The sequence below is a fragment of the Triturus cristatus genome, chromosome 8 (genome assembly GCF_964204655.1).
Source record: "Triturus cristatus chromosome 8, aTriCri1.1, whole genome shotgun sequence".
NCBI lineage: Eukaryota > Metazoa > Chordata > Amphibia > Caudata > Salamandridae > Triturus > Triturus cristatus.
In genome coordinates this window covers 1,326,947,715-1,326,960,988 of record NC_140591.1, presented here as the reverse complement: position 1 = coordinate 1,326,960,988, position 13,274 = coordinate 1,326,947,715, and positions in this window count along the sequence as shown.

Below are 13,274 nucleotides of genomic sequence, written 5' to 3'. Positions count from 1 at the left end.
CAGGTTCAGACTGTGGCCGGTCAGTGCTTTGGCTTTTTGAAAATGCTTAAACAATTTCTGCCACTAGTTCAGATCTCACACAGGAAAACTGTGGTTCAGGCCCTGATTGGCTCTAGGCTGGACTATGTGAATATTCGATATCTTGGCCTCCCAGAGTATCTGCTTACCCGCCTTCAGGTAGTGCAAAATGCTGAGGCCAGGGCTATTCTATCTCTTGGCCCCAGGACTCGGGTATCTGTTCATCTGCACTCTCTCCACTGGCTACCGATTCGTAAGCAGATACAGTTTCAGGCCCTTGTGTTGGCTTTCAAGTCCTTACATGGCTTTGGAGCCCCCTAACTGAGGAAGAGAGTTCAATTTTACCATCCTCACCGCCCTCTTCGTTCCGCCTCCTTGGAGTTAGTCTGCACTCGGGTGGTGAAGTATTCCCAAATAGGAAGACGCTCCTTTCAGCTTCAAGTGGCTAAACTATGGAATAACCTACCACTTGCTCTGAGACTACTTCAGGATCTGCTTCCCTTTAGAAAAGCCCTTAAGACATGGTTGTTTCAACAATAACTTACCACTATGTTTTCTTGCATATTTCCCCTCCCTTTTATATTAGTCTTCACTCACTCAGCGCCGGGACACTCAGTAGAGTAGCTGTGCGCTTTATAAAACCCCTGTTAACTTAACATAGCATCACTCAACCATGCATCCTTTCTCTCATTCATCCATCCACCCTTTCACTCATCCGTTCATCCATTCACCCTTTCACTTATCAATTCATAAATCCATCCATTATTTCACTCATCTATTCACCCATTCACTCGCCCTTCATCCATTTGTCCTTTCACTCATCCATTCACCCTTTTACACATCCAGTCACACTTTTACCCATACATCAGCCATTCCACCCATACATCCACTTATTTACCCTTTCTCTCATCCTTCGTTCTAATCACTCATCCATCCATCCTTTCTCTCATTATCCATCCATTCACCATTTCACTCATCTATTCATCCTTTCACTAATCCATCCAGCCATTCACCCATTCCTTCACTTGCTTACTCACCCACCTTTTAAAATTAATTTTGAGCTGAGTTGCAGCCAGAAGAGGACCACCAAGAACTTCACCCTTGCTGTAGTTCTAAAAGCAAGTGCTGGGGTGGGGGAGGGTTCATTATGCCCCCTGCACATAGGCAATCTGAAACCTTGGAAGTCATGAGTTATGCATGATGCACAGTGTCAGGATGTGAGGCGACTGTGACATGGTGTTGGTTCCAGGGCTATAAGTGGGTTGAAAAAACTTGGGGGTCTCTCTAAAGGGCATGCCCAATGTGACTAAGGGTGTGGCTTAAAACACAGAAGCTAAAAATCTGTGCTTAGCATAGTGTGCTGCCCAACTGGTATTCTGCTACTTCTGTAATTTCATCCAGATATGTAATACATTACGCCTACAAAAAGCCAGGATTATTGACTTTGTCAATGGTTGTAAGGTGCATAAAATAAAAAAACAGCAACTATGGCTTCGTTGTTTATAATATTGAAAAAGTTTCAGTTCCAAAATGATGAGACAGTAAAGGAACTCTAACTCTTTCTTTTTAACTTCTTTCGCTGGCATCTTTTCATGAACTGAATTGTGTACATTTCTTCCATCTGGTGAGGTGCAACATTTTTAATTATGTACTGTTAAAACAGGGCAGGAGGAGACCACCACATGCTTTAACAGTCCAGACTGGCCCATTGTCATTCTGTATGTGACAATCAGCCGCATACAGAATGACAGTGGGTGGGGCTGCTCTTGTGCTCCGAGGATGAGTGTGAGGTGGTACCACCAGGGAGCTGGGGCTTCTCACAGGGGGACAGCGCTGTGGCCTGCAATACCCAAAATAACGGACAAAAGGCGTCCGTGAAGGGGATCATCACGGGCAATGGACGTGAGATCCAAATTTAGGGAAGGTTGGTCACCCTTCCTGTCCCCCGCGATCCTTCTCCTCACCTATGCCCTCCGTGTTGCTTCCCTCGTCCTTATTTCTTGACCCCACCCAGGTGTCAGGATGATGTGGATGCCTCTATAAGGTGTAGGTAGAGAGGTCCTGCTCATGTAGAGTGTGTTTGGGGTGAAGTGGTCTGCAGTTCCTTAAACATTATTGGCCTGGAACCCCTCATTTCGGGAAGTGTTGTTACATCTGCCCTAGAAGAACTCGAGTTCTCATTGAGAGTGGAATTGAAGTGTATATGAGTACCACGCCCCTGCTTATTTCCCTTGCCCTGGTTAGCATAAGTGCTTGTATTTAACAATCACATATTAAATTGCACCACTTCAGTTATTTCTCAAATTGATCACAAATCTGAAACGCCTTGATATTGTTGATGGTATGTTTGGTGAGTGACCCCATTTGCTGCATCTGTTTCACTTCTGCCTTTTCGTTCTCTTTTTACTTTTATTAAGTTCTGCATGTTTCCTTTGTGACTTCAGAGCAGTGGAACAGGCAAACGGGTCGAGCGATGATGCTCCTCATTGGGTCCCCACTCAGATAAAAGGTCCTCTGCGCCTCTGACTCAGACAGTCGAAGAGGCGTCTCAGTGTTATTTGGGGTGGGGTGCATTACTGTGCGCCACACCAGTGAACCGTAGCTCCCGCCCACAACAGCCTTATTTTGTGATCAGGGCTGGACTGGGAACCCAAAGTAGTACTGGCAATTTTGTTCCACCTTCCCCCACCCACAGGGGGGGAGGGGAGGAGAGGCACTGCTGCTTTTGTTACTGGGGGCTGATATGGCAGCATAGCTGCAAAACCGCCCCCCAGTAACAAAACCGGATCCCAACCTTCCAGCCTCCCGAGCAAACGCCCGATGTGCGCTACGGCCAGTCTGGCCCTGTTTGTGATACCAGTAATGATACCCAGAGCGAGGGAGTGTTTGAACCTCTGCAGCCATTGGCTGTTAAGATGGGGTCATCTGATGCACCTCACTTAGATGAGGTGGGGTGCTAGGTTCTGAAAACGCTGAAGGCTTGAGGGCTAACTCCTGGTCATTCTGCCAGCCTCTGAGTGAATTGGAGCGGGACAGAGGCGAAAAACCGGCTCGAACGACACCACGAAGAGCAGTGGGGGAAAAGTTTCAGTATCTCCCCAGCCAAAGCAGGACTACGACTCCCAGCATCCTTTTGGAGGTGTGCTGCCTGGCGTCATCAGCAGGCGCACGCCCTCCTTTTAAGCGCCGTACTTCTCCCGCAGCGCGGGACACGCTGAAGGCTTGAGGGCTAACTCCTGGTCATTCTGCCAGCCTCTAGGTGAATTGGAGGGGGACAGAGGCGAAAAACCGGCTTGTACGACACCACGAAGAGCAGTGGGGGAAAAGTTTCAGTATCTCCTCAGCCAAAGCAGGACTACGACTCCCAGCATCCTTTTGGAGGTGCGCTGCCTGGCGTCATCAGCAGGCGCACGCCCCCCTTTTAAGCGCCGTACTTCTCCCGCAGCGCGGGACACGCTGAAGGCTTGAGGGCTAACTCCTGGTCATTCTGCCAGCCTCTAGGTGAATTGGAGCGGGACAGAGGCTAAAAACCGTCTCGAACGACACCACGAAGAGCAGTGGGGGAAAAGTTTCAGTATCTCCCCAGCCAAAGCAGGACTACGACTCCCAGCATCCTTTTGGAGGTGCGCTGCCTGGCGTCATCAGCAGGTGCACGCCCTCCTTTTAAGCGCCGTACTTCTCCCGCAGCGTGGGACGCGCGCGGGCCACGCCCGGGCCAAGGGCGGGCCCGTCCTTGCCCGTCCGTGACTGGTAGAGGCTGGGCTGGGCCACTTCTCTATCATCTGATTGAAAGGATCCCCTACTAAGGACACAAGGTACTGTTGGGAACTTACATTGTTTAGATCTCTTCAACTTTGGCGTTTATATTAGGTAATCTACCATCTATTCTACTATGTCTAAACCTACTCTCCCCAAACGTGTCCAAGGGGCCCGTGCCTGTGCTATCAAACATTATCGATCTAAATCTATAGCACCTGAAGCCAAACTCCCTACAGCAATAGATTTAATGCTCCAGAAAGCTATTGGTGTGGTTACCTCAGAAATTGAAATGACAGAACGTCACCTTTCCCTAACTCCTGATCTACCACCTATGGGGTCACCTGTTTATTCTATCTACTCAAACGAACCACAAAGTAGCCAGAACTGTTCTTTATCGGCTGCTATTATCCGAGATCCCATACTAACACCTATAGAAACTGAGGGCTCCAATTCTATACCCCCTAAAATTAGGAAAAAAAGGAAAGTCAGCAGGGGCGGAATCAAGAGTAAGAAGACCATGGGGAGGTTGACAAGGGAAACTGTGTATTCAAGCACTCGAACACCCGTTTCCATTTCACTTTTACCATTTTGCCCGGACATAGCATATCCACCTTGGTTGCATGCAGTATTGGCCGATATTGTTGGCCAATGTAGGGCTATTATAAAAGAGGAGGTTGCCCCAATATTTAATCTAATCCAAAGCCTTGTGAAAGTGCATATTGACCCTGACCAAAATCCCCTGGTTAGTATTTCTAACTCCCAAATTGATAGGCCGTCTACAGACCAGATTTTACCATTAAACTTAGAACCTATCCAACGCAAACATGGGCCTGTTCAGACAACCAAAACCCATATTCCCACAGAGGAATCTCCCGCACAAAATGGTCCTACACCAAAAACAACGAAACAGACTGCCCAAATTATCAGAAGGTTCTCTTCGTATAATCCGCAGCCACAAGATCCATGCCCAAGTAATTCCATCCCACCAGCGGGGAACATTAGCAATAGAGAAAATATACCTACCCCTACTATCACTCACAACAACATTGTTGATAATAACAACGAGATAACATCCACAAACTTGCCAACGATTAATCTCCCCCCAGCGGCATCCCCGTATGTGACCATCTTGACTGGCATTCCTGAACTTAACAAGGTCACAAAGGAAAACCATTTAGATTTACGTAATAAAGTACTCTTTTGGCTGGCAAGACACAAGCAGTTTCCCTATGAGATGGCCAATGAGATTTTGATGGTGAGGAGGGTTGCATGGATAGGACCAACGCAAAAATGTTTAAGGGGGGATTGTGTGGTCATCAACTTTAGGCATCCGCAGATCAACCAAAAAATATTTGCCCAATCTACATCATCTTTAGGCTATCAAACTTCAATAAATGCCTCTCCCCTTGAATTATTTTATCCTCAACCATCCTGGGTGCCTGTCCCTTGCCGAATTGGTTCCATTATCCAAGGCTTTGGGCTACCCCCGAAATATTCCACAAAGGCCTAATCTGAATCCACCACTCTTCGGAATCCCTGTTTGTAACAGATTTGCTCCGTTAGAGGATGTTGATTGATTGGATGGTCCGACCCACCTAACAGTCGACAGTAGGGCCTCGCCGTGTTTTTCGACCCCCGATGGCAATACTTTGATCGATTTTACCCAAGGCTCTATATGTGTCCCGGAGGCTGGGGTGATCTCAACAAAAACAAATTCCCCATACTCAGGTACTATAATCAGTTCAATTTCCTCCCCCCCATATGCTATTTCCCAGCCTATTCATACTACCGACTTTTATTCTTCCAATGATATAACCACTGACTCCTCCCTCCCCTTGCCTTCTCCCTCGTCTTCCACCTTGCATGTAGGAAGAGAGAATATCCATCTAGATAACCATTTTATCTTGGAATGTCGCAGGCTTAACAAATAAACTTCTCTGCCCAGACTGGAATTATTTTATCAACCAGCACGACATTTGTCTAATACAGGAGACTTGGGCCAAAGAAGAATTCTCAAAAAAGGGCTTCCATACGGTTAATAATTTAACCTTATAGGTACCAGGGGAAGACCATTTGGGGGCCTGTCCATTTTTATAGGGTCACATCTAGGCCGTGCTATTTCTCAAATTACCACTCCGAATATAGACCTGCAATGTATATCATTAACATTCCCCTCCGGGTCCAGTCTTATTCTTATCAATATTTATTCCCGTCCCACCAAGTCGGGAAATGAATCGCCTACCTTAGAAATCTTAGATAATTTTATCCAAACAGTAGCGGACAAGGGCATTCTGATCGTTTCCGGCGATTTCAATTGCCAGTTTGAGCCCTTACCTGGGTTCACTGATTCCATCACCAGAGAGGAGGATGAACAGTGGTCCATACCGGCCCTTCAAATTCCACCAATCAAGGCCTGGACTCCTCTAGCAGTGCAAATAAATTCTTTAACCCTTGCTAACTCATTAAGAGCTTGCAATGGGCGCACTTTATCGGATTTAGAGGGGAGCCACACTTTTAATCGACCAGGCCAGACCTCTCGCATCGACTACATTATGGTAGAGGTTAAAACATGGTTCAGGATCATGGACTTTGTGGTTCATCCTCGCCATGATAGCGACCACAATGCCCTGATCCTCGACCTAACCTTACCGATGGGGAATTGCCCCACACAAAATAGCGGGAATAATTCAAGATCTCTACTCCTCTCTAATGATAGAAGACGGCTTAAATGGCCACTGATTTTTAAAACCCCGGATAAAATCAATTCTGTCTATTTGGCCATATACAAAGCCCTCACAGAACTATGTCACTTTTTAGAGCAGGGAAACGACAATAGGGAAAGTTATATACCTCACATTCATACAGGTCTAGTTACAGCACTGGGTGACATTCTTAATCCAATAGCCTTTAAATCAAAAAAACTTCGAAAGTTCTTTCCTGGTTTAATATAAACTGCAGGAGGGCCAAATTGGCTCTTCTGGCCTCATTAAAATCAGGTGATAGGACAATTGTGGTTACGAGGAGAACTGAATATAAGTTGGTCGTAAAAGAGGCAAAACAGAATTGGGAAAATAACAAATGGGAAGATATTAAAAGAGCCTTAACCAAAAAAGACATGAGGGAATTCTGGGCAATTATCCGATCAGACACAAAGGAAGGGCTAGTGGCAGACGACCCGAACATCGCTCCGGGCCAATGGACCGATCATTATCAGAGTCTATATGCTCCTTTAGCTCCGGTCATCGAGCCTTTACCTGCTTCTAACTTGAATATAGAACCTGTTGATATTATAACCCTCACAGAAGTAGAAAAGGCTATAAACAGGCTCCCAATAGGAAAGGCTCCGGGTTGGGACAAAATTCCTGGGGATTTATACAGGCACCAACCTGAGGTATGGATCCCCTATCTCGGTTCCCTTTATAATACTGTACTCCACGGTGCACCTATCCCTGATACCTGGGCGGGCGCTGAAATAGTCCCAGTTTTTAAGAAGGGCTCCCCACTCTTGCCGAATAACTACCGCCCGATAAGCTTGATTGATGTCAGCCAAAAGCTCTTTGCACGTATCATCTTAGATCGAGTGCAATCCTGGATGGATGAACAATCAATATTGACTCCATATCAGGCTGGCTTTAGGGAGAAGACATCCACGGTGGACCAACTTCTTTGTTTACAACTTCTTTATTGGAAAACCGTGAGGGTAGAGGGTTGCAGTCTCTACCTAATCTTCGTTGACCTTAAAGCAGCTTTTGACTTGATTCCACGTCAGACTCTTTGGGCGGTTTTGGCAGAGATGGGGATGCCTGCCTGTCTACTTGGGATTGTTAAGGGACTCCATAAAGACAACTTTGCCCAAGTAAGGTGTGGCAAGAGGGGTAACTTGACATCTAAGTTCCCTGTTAATCGAGGAGTCAGACAGGGGTGTGTGCTGGCCCCAACCTTATTCTCCCTTTATATTAATGCATTAGTGGCCCACCTGAGGGGAGCCAAGGTTATTGACGCCCCTAAACTTAACAACGAGCAGGTAGTGGCACTAATGTTTGCCGATGACACTCTTTTAGTGTCAAAATCCCCTATGGGGATACAGCGTGCTCTCGATAGTTTTACCGAATTTTGTTCCCTAAGAGGGCTTGAGATTAATTCCACGAAAACAAAATTAATGGTATGTAACCCGCCCAAAACCACTCGCCCTAATCCTTCCCTCAATGGTGTTATACTGGATAGGGTAACAGTGTTCGAATATCTTGGAGTTACACTCACAGATAGAATGGAATGGGATCCTCAGCAAAAGCAAAACTACGACTCACCCAGACCTGCGGTGGGATCCTTAAATTGCACAGAGCATCCACCTCTAAACCTATAGCACCCATTATTGAGATTTATAAAGCACAAGCACGGGGTGCAACTTTTTATGGGGTTAAGCTCTGTGGGCACTGTCCAGTTGGAGACATCAGTAGGTCTGAGAATTTGTTGTTGAGTTCTCTATTGGCCCTACCACCCAGTACACCACTCAATCCACTTAGAATGGATTTGGGTGTTAGACCTATCCAAGAAGAAGTCACGCTGAGGCCTCTAATGTATTGGCGGAGGCTGTGGGTAACGCCGGAATTGGTAAACTATCGAAATGATCTAAAGTCTCTAATGGCCCTCCCTGGTTCAGCCAAAATACCGTGGCTAGTATACATCAAAAAGGAGTTTACGAGACTGGGAATCCCTGCTCTCTGGTATCAGCCAGAGACACCTGCTCCAAATGTCTCTAGAGCTGAACTGACTAACATATTTTGGACAAATAGCAAGAATAAACTGCTAACAATAATATGCTAGGCCCACTGACCTTAGAATTTTTTAATATAAAGGAGGAGTTTAAAATAGAGTCTTTCCTAGACGAGATCGAGCCGTGTGCTTCTAGAAAGCTCTATATTCAATTTAGACATGGTACACTTCCTCTGAGAGGCTTTTCGGGAAATTGGTTGAGTAACAATCCTTCTGACTGCCCAACCTGTGGAGCTATAAAAGAAACTGAGCTACACATTCTGTTCTTTTGCCCCACATACAAATTAATTAGAAAACGTTGGCTTGTCCAACTTTGTAGGAATTTGGGCACTATGCACTGTCACGTGGCCTAGAGAATCCTAAAGACTGATACCTCAACACCTATAGTCTTTTCGGTATCACGTTATTGGCACGCTGTGTGGCGGAGGAGATGTTCCCTTATTTCATCTAATTCTTAGGGCCATCTAAACAGATATACTTAATAACCTTCATCACTAGTACCTTTTTAACCATTTTTAACTTTTTATTCTTTTAAATTGCTTTTTAAACAACCGTCTTGCCAATTAACGTAATCCACAATGAAATATAATATAATATGAATTGTAACTGTTTATCTTTGCCTTTTTATGATGTATGTTATTATGATTTATCATCTTTTATGGTCTATGACCGAAATAAAGATTATTTGATTGATTGATTGATTGCTAGGTTTTGGGTGGGTGAGGTAGATTTGTATCTTATTTCTGTGGGTAGTCACTTGGGTACCCTACAGGGGCATAGTAAACCCCTTGCTTTAGCAGCTACAGCAGGGGGTGGGTTTCTTTATGGGCCTCTTCTGTCTGCAACTTGGCAGACAAAAGCTCATAAATAATTCTATAAGGAAGGAAAAAAGAAAAATGGATGGATAGGAAATGGAAAGAAGTATGGATGAAAGGCTGGATGGATAAGTGGGTGAAAGGAAAGATGGATGAGTGGGTGAAAGGATCCAAGGACGGTTGGGTGAGTTAAAGGGTGGCTGGAATATTGAGTAAGAGAATGCATGGGTGGGTGAAAGGACGGGTGGGTGAAAGGATGGGAGGATAAGTGGGTGAAAGGATAGGTGGATGAGTGGGGGAGAAAATGGGTGAATGAAACGATGGCAGAAAAAATGGGAATCTGAGAGGCTGGATGGGTAGGTGGACGGATGGATTTGAAAGAAACGATAGAAGAGTACATGGAAATCTGAGAGGATGGGTGTAGGACAGAGCAAATGGAACTGAAAGAGGATGGGTGGATGGATGGTAAAGTAAATAGAAATCCAAGAGGATGTATGGATGGCAGCGCCAATGGAAGTCTGACAGGCTGCATGGAGGAATGGAGGATGGATAGACAAAAAAAATCAATTGATGGATGAAAGGCGTTATTGATGGATGGGTAATACAAATGATGGATGGATGGGTGGATGGATGGATGCATGATTTAATGGATGGATGGATGGAATATCAAATGGATGGATGATATTGTGAAAGACAGGATAATGGATGAAAGATTGAATGGATTAACAGAATGGAAACGTGAAATAGTGTATATCATCTGGTCTTTGGTTCTCGGGTCAGCAGCTCTTCTTGGTTCGGGTCTTCTTTGTGTCTATCAAATCTAAGTTCAGGGTCCAGGGAAGCCACCTAAATACCAAATTTAGGGGTGTTAAAAGGAGAGATAGGTAGTAACCAATGGGTTACTTACCTTTAGGGTGTCTACTTCTTCTAAGTGACCACTTCCGGTGGGAATGGGCACTACCCTAGCCCTGATTGGTTTATTCCTGCCATCTCAGGAAGGAGGAATTAGAAAAGTAGTGTCCACATCACCTGCCCCACCTTAGGGGTGGTGCTGACTGAATGTGGGCACACCTCTTAATCTAACCCATTTTCCTGCCTGTCTTCCCACCAAATGTGGAGCAGGGCAGGGGAGATTGCATCCGTCACTATCTGGAGATGCCTGAGTTATATTTCAAAGGTGGCATCGCCTTTGAAGCTTCCCACCCTGGAATGCCATTCTGGCTTGGGGGAGGTGTGAAGCACCTCCGTCCAGAGCAGGCTTTGTTCCTGGCCTCTGAGAGCGCTGGCTCTCACCCCATGGGGTCAGAAACATATATGGTGGTGGCAAGCTGGCTACGGCTAGTCAGAGACCACACCAGTGTTTGGTAGGTTTTCAGGGGACCCTCTAAGGTGTCCCATGTGTGCATTTATCAATAAATCCAAAGCTGGCTAGCTACTTGAACCTTCGGCCCATTTAAAATGTCTCGCACAAGTGAGAGAGCTCTCTCATGGCTGTTTTTTTCTGCTGGACACTGGGACTGAAGTAGGAAGCCATGGACAACTGGAAGGAAGAACCCCCTAGTGCGCATCTGGACTTGGGAATCTGACTACAGTTGCCCTCAGGGCCAGTGAGGCTCACCCCAGGACTAGGGAAGCTGGTCTGCTTATAACCCCTGAGGACTAGTTGGGGTAAAGATTGAACTTCTGTGATAAGGAGGAGAGAAGCTCTAGAGAAGACAAAGGAGAAAGGGTGGTGCAGGGAGTCGGTGGAACAAGCTCCCTGCAAAGTTCACCACCTTTTAGGCCAGGGGGACTGAAATAATTGCTCTAGGTACCCAGTGCTCACCACCAGGAGCAAAATGAGCCCGAAAGCCTGCATAACTTCCCAACGGGGCCCAAAATATTAGTGGGGGAAGGATTTGACCCTTGACCCACAGCACGATCCCGGAGCACGTGGAGCTCCACTGCCCAACTGTTCCAAACCCCTTTACATGTTGGGAGGGGAGTGTGTGTGCGACCCCCTCCCCAGTGCCCAGAAGATCAGTGGCTCCAAACCCCCAGGCAAGTTTATTGGTTGGGAGCATGGGACCTCAACTCTGGCCCCCGATCGCAGTGGCAATGGGGCAGCTCTATCACACTTCCCCCGAAAAGGATAGAAGGACGGGGCAGTGAAGTCGCACTTTCCCCATCTGTTGTTGGCCTGCCCTGCTCCACGCACTTGCATTTGGGGGAGCAGGCAGCCACCACAGATTCCAGTGCCCTGCCTGAAGCGCGGACAGGGAAGAAGAGACCGCCGGCTCCCATGGCAGCACGCACAGGTGCTGGTCACACTGGAAGCCAGCGGGGCAGCCAGGGATGGGCTCCCTGAGCTGCTCCCACTATTGAGAGCACACAGGAGTGCCTGAGTGGGACAGGGCTCCCCCCAAAAGAACAAAACTAAGGGAAAAGGCAAGCAGTGTGGCACGTGGCCACGCAGGCCAGTAAGGGCAAGCATCCAGAGCCACTCATCAAGAACTCATGAGCTCCATGAAGGAGAGCCCATTAATGCCCTGCTGGGCCATTTTAGCACACATAAAGTAGACTGTGGCGACCCCTGGATCATAGGGGCAACACCAAGGAGTTCAACAGAGTGTGGAGGAGCTACAGGAGTGTGGTGGCGCCCCCCACAGGACCTTTGCAAAAGTAGAGACCCTATGTTTAGAAGGTTTTGGCAAGGATGACCCACCCAGGATCATCTTTGCTTTTACTAGACTTCCCAGTCTGGAGTTGAAACTCTGTAGCTAGGAGTGTAGCACCTCTATGAGTTAAGGATATCGTTACAGGTTCTGGGGCCTAAAGCTTTTAATAAGCGACTCAGAGATATGGTACATATTGACATTTTTGTATTGAAAAGTGCTCTTCCTGACAGTTTAGCTATGTTTCTTCTTCAGGTGTTATGCACTATGAGCAACAATACTTTATTTAAATGCTGCAATGTTTTATTAATTAGGGTGTGAGCACCTGATTGCAATGCCTGGTTACTGGTAATAAATGCAGAAGAGATTGCCACACGTTATTGTTGATAATGCCCACATTATCAGTAACAAGTTATGACATCCTGCATTATCAAAAATATAGTGTGGCATCCTCTTCTGGAACATTGACCTAAAGTAAACTGACGCCCTATGAAGGGTTATGTGCTGCATTGTATGTTAAGGGAGGATACCGTGAATTTGGAGGTCATTACCGTTTGGAGGTCACATGCAGTGTCATGGAAAATATTCCCACCAGCCTGAGGAATATTTGTAATTTACTGCTATTTAGTAGTGTGTGTATTTGTGTAATAAATGTACTTTTCCTTTTTCTAAAGAAAAAGCACAGACTGGGCAATTATTTATTGGGGGTAAACATCATTTACAACGTGTTACAACGATGTTGATACTTCACATGCCATTACAACTCGGTCATTACAATGACCGCTTTGTTACATTGCATACCATCACAATGTGGTCATTACAACGACGGCTTTGTTACATCGCATACCATTACAATGCAAGCCGTTACAACGATTTGCTGTAGGGGGCAGAAGGGGTTGGATGTTAAATCCAACACCTTCCCTACTGTTGCACAGACTGGAGTTGGAATTGTAAATTATACTATTCCAAAATCCAGTGCCCCCCCACAGCAAGTAGCTGTAATGACTTGCGCTGTAATGGTATGCGGCGTAACAACGCAGTCGTTGTAATGACCGTGTTGTAATGGCATGCGTTGTAAACCCTTGCGTTGTAACGTGGCCTATTCTTTATTGAGTGCTGTTATTGGGTGCCAGCGAATGTTGATTACTAGCCCACACCACCTCCCTTGAGTAGGCCTTGGACTGCTCTGCTCGGCTACCCTGAAAGAGTCAAGCGCTACAATGGGGTGTTCGGCTACCAGATGAGGGAGAATGTG